The following is a 4,585-nucleotide window of genomic DNA, read 5'->3' on the forward strand; positions in this document are numbered from 1 at the left end:
GAGAGCAACAGAAAGAGAGAGGGGGAGACAGCGATGGGACACCTTTGGACACTGTTTACAGAGTAATGGGAACAGCGTGGCAAAATGTTGCACTGAGAGGCGTAGGAGAGCAACTGGGTGATAAAGCAACAACAAAGTGAGAGGGGGGATTGTGAGAGATTTAACTTTCCATAAACACCCAATCAGAACGAGGAGCCGGCAGGGCAACAAACAAAAGATTACAGATTAGAGATGAGGGAGGAGTGCAAGAGAGAGAGAGAGAGATGGAGAGAGAGAGAGATGGAGAGAGATGGAGAGAGAGAGAGAGAGAAAGAGGGAGGGAAGAGGCATACATGCTAATACAATGCTGAGAGGGAGGGCTGAGGATTAAGCCAGCAGTACCCATCTCAGTAGATGAGAAGTGGAGTAGAACACAGAAATCATGCCTTTCGGCACAGACACAAACTCGTGTGTACACACACACAGACACACACACACACACACACCCACACCCACACACACACACACACACACACACACACACACACACACACACACACACACACACACACACACACACACACACACACACACACAGACGCACACACATTGCACGTAGCCACCACAACCCCCACAGCTGTGATATACTCTCCCCAAAACACTCGCACTGGGTCACGGGTCAGCCATGTTTTCCCGTCTCCCTGGATCTCCAGTCCAGAAGGCCGTGGTCAGAGCCTCTCTCTCTCTCCCTCTCTCTCTCTCTCTCTCTCTCTCTCTCTCTCTCTCTCCCTCTCTCCCAGGCAGCCCCAGCTGCCCCTACTGCCCAGCCTAGGGGCCACGTGCACTGGGGCCGGAGGGCCGGGAGCGGAGCCTCATCGTCACCGAACCACATGGCGCGGCCTCTGTGGCAGTGGATCCAAGCAGAGCACACTTGGAGGCGTTTTCGCGTTTTCAACACTGTGTCGTCGTGTGACCCAGAGGAACTAAAAATAGCCTGAATACCCCCCCCCCCCCCCCACCCCACCCCCCCCCCCCCCGCCTTGAGCGTGCAGGCATGTGCATGTGTGTGTGTGTGTGAGGGAGAGAGAGAGAGAGAGGGAGAGAGAGTGGATGGGTGGAGGGAGAGTTATGAACAGGAAGCACACTTTAATCCTTACTGAGAGGAAGGTCATTCTTGTTTTTCTCTCTGAGTGTGTGTGTTGTCTTTCTTTCTGCCTCCTCCCTGTTCTCCCTCCCCCTCCCGTTTTCTTCTCCTTCTCCCGTGACCCCACCAAATCCCACATCCACTGCTCCCCCCTCCTGCTGCGGACCCCCCCACCCCAACCTCCCACCCCCCTCCCTCCTTCTTCCTGCTACTGTCTTGTTTTATCAGTCCGCTTTTGGGACAGGAGTTCACTTGCTCAGCTCACAAACTTCCACATCCGTCCCCTGCACCCACCCCCCCCTACGATTCCACCCTGTCAGCACAGCTGATACAACCTCTCTCTCTCTCTTTCTCCCTCTCTCTTTCTCCCTCTCTCTCCCTCCCTCTCTCTCCTTTTTTCTTCTCTCTAATAGCTCTCCCTCTCACTCTCTCTCTCTTTCTCTATCTCTATCTCTATTTCTATCAGTCTCCTACTTTCAATCCCTTCTCTACTTCCCTCTTTTTCTATCCCCTTTTCTCTCTCTCTCCCTCTGTTCCTCTCTCTCTCAGGTCAGCAGGACAGCGCTCCTGCGTCTGGTGCCAAAGCCCTTTAGCATTATCTGGCGTCTGCGCAGCCGTGACACGACCCCGCCGTCCACCGCAATAAAAACATCCCCATAAAACACAGGCGTCGGCGAAAAAAGCCCAGCGAGTGTCCGCGGAACACTAATTACTCAAATCCATCATGGCCGCCGCTCCGCAACCGGAGACCTCACCGCAGACCTCCGGCTCCGCGTGTCTCTCTCTCCCCCCCGAACGCCATGACGTCGGCAAATGAAAACATTTGACAGAATCCGCCGATAAATTACATCCCAGAGCACACGCGGCCAGACAAAGCGATATCTCATGGACGTCGGTTTAGGCTTGACAGTGTTATGGATAGTGTTAAGTTACCGTGATCAAAGACATTTTGTTTAGAGGGCGAGTTTTTATTTATCTCACAAAAGCCGCTTCCAGCACTTTCTTGGGCCCCTCGGAGATTCCAGGGAGATGGATGCCGGGCGGCCACTGTGGACTGGACTCTGGACGGGACTGAGCATGTGGGGGCTGTTTGCTGCCTGCTCTCCACTGGACCCTTTGCGACGCTGAGTCCACCTCAGGTCAGGTCGACCTGGCTGACATGTGATCCAGTGTCATCGGATGGGGCCGTGTTGGCCGGGTCACCCTGCTGTAAGTCTCTGCCCTCTCCCCGGGCTCCCGTCCGGCCTGTGTGTCCGCTCCTCTGCTGGACGTGTGAACAAGACGTCCGGCCACTCCTGCCTGGGGTCCAACACGGCGAAAGGGAACATTCCTTTCTCTCCTCCCTCTCCTCTCCTCTCCAGTCCACTCCAGTCCAGCCCCTGAGACTGGCCCTCTCGCACAATGGAGCCGCAGCTAAGCTAGTGGCATAAATCACCCGCAACCGACCTGCTTTTGTCGTTTGCACCAAAATGGAAGTTTATCTGATATCGGGGCCTCGACAATGACCTTAAGCCCCCCCCCCCCCCCCCACCCCGCACAATGGGCCATTGTGTTTTGAGTACATCCTCGAGAAATTCAATAGAGCCTATTCACATCCATAGCTTTATAGAGAGACAGATACACATCTTAAATTCGTTGTGTAAACACACACAAATCCAGAGCGCGGGCATGGAGTCCAGCGTGTGGGCATGGAGTTGAAGTCCGCTGTGCTGACCCATGTCCAGCAGCGGTGTCACACACGCGGGTCAGGGATTTGGGGGGGGTAAGATGATTAAGTCATCAGGGCAGCGATCAGAGCTGGCACAGCGCAGGCTCTGGAGCACAAGGATGCCAGGATACACGGGCACCAGCGCCTCAGCGCCAACATGGCACACTCAGCGCACAGCACATGGGGCTCAAGGGGAGTACACACCACACACACACACACACACACACACACACACACACACACAGGCTCACACAAGCACTCAAACAGCACAACACACAACCAAATAAACAGACAAAATGCATTGACAGGGTAAGAGGGGGCTAGTTATGAAAGAAGAGCCTCTTAATGTGGCTGTGGTTGGCTTGTGTGACACATTTTTCAGAGCATAAATACAACAGTAACAAAAACTGTATGGGGCTGAAGGAATAAAGAGTAAAAAGACTCCATAAAAATGTGTGTGTGCGCGTGCCATTCTCAACCCACACTAGTGTGCCCTATGAAAGACTCTAGTTCATTCAGTAGTAAACATCTTTCCTGTTTCAACCCTCATTCAGAGGGAGGGAGGAGGATGACTCACTGAAGATGAAGACTTGTGTGCCAGACGCAGGGAGAGAGCCAGAGAGCACCCCAGGTTCTTACCTCAAGTGCCCTCTAGACAAAAGGTGCGTCCCTGAAGAGGCTAAAGTGAGTGGGCCAGGTAGAGGAGAGGAGAGGAGATTAGAGGTGAGGTGAGGTGAGATGAGGAGAAGAGAGGAGAGGAGAGGAGAGGAGAGGAGAAGAGAAGAGAAGAGAAGAAGAAGAGAAGAGAAGAGAAGAGAAGAGAAGAGAAGAGAAGAGAAGAGAAGAGAAGAGAGAAGAGAGGAGAAGAGAAGAGAAGAGAAGAGAAGAGAAGAGAAGAGTAGAGAAGAGAAGAGAAGAGAAGAGAAGAGAAGAGAAGAGAAGAGAAGAGAAGAGAAGAGAAGAGAAGAGAGAGAGGAGAGGAGAGGAGAGGAGAGGAGAGGAGAGGAGAGGAGAGGAGAGGAGAGGAGAACCGAAGAGGCGAGGAGAGGAGAGGAAAACAGAAGAGGAGAGGAGAGGAGAAGAGAAACCGAAGAGGCATGCTGAGAGAAGGAAGGAGGCAGCGGAAACACTGCTGTGGCTTTACAATGCTGATCCTCCCCCACAGTTACCCTGTTTTCCCCCTCTCAACTTAGAAACACACACACACACACACACACACACACACACACACACACACACACACACAACACACACACTCAACCTCATTTCAAGACAATGTTTATTTTCTACCATGATTGTGTACGACTTCACAATGAGATCATATCGTGACATATACTGTACATAGACATATACTATACATACATACAGTATACAGTACATATTTGACACGCACAGACACACACATTCTCACGTAAAAACTGTCTCACAGCAAGCACGTTAGCACACACTGACACACTTCCAGGGAGCCCCCACCTCAGCCTCAACCCCCCCACCACCCAACCCCCACCCCCACCCCCCCGCCAGAGGGAGAGGAACTCAGGAGACAGGCCAGGATGGAGGGAAGAGGCTCGCAGCACTGGAGGGGTACAAATAAGGGAGAGGCCACGTCTGGAGGGAAGGAAAAGGAGCCTTGAACAAACAGGACAAGAGAGCCACCGAGGGGGAGAGGGGGAGAGAGAGAGAGAGAGAGAAACGAAAAGAGAGAAGAGTCCGTAAGAGGAGTAGAAGCGAAAGAAGAGAGCCAAGGAGGCAAC

At 52.9% G+C, this 4,585-nt stretch overlaps 1 protein-coding gene across 1 annotated transcript in view; it reads right to left on the reverse strand.

Moving 5' to 3' along the window:
• LOC134088085 (putative lysozyme-like protein) overlaps nt 1-4,585 on the reverse strand; it is a 22,531-nt gene that overhangs the window by 1,830 nt on the left and 16,116 nt on the right. The window lies entirely within an intron of this gene.

This window comes from Sardina pilchardus, chromosome 7 (assembly GCF_963854185.1).
Source record: "Sardina pilchardus chromosome 7, fSarPil1.1, whole genome shotgun sequence".
Taxonomy (NCBI): Eukaryota; Metazoa; Chordata; class Actinopteri; order Clupeiformes; family Clupeidae; genus Sardina; species Sardina pilchardus.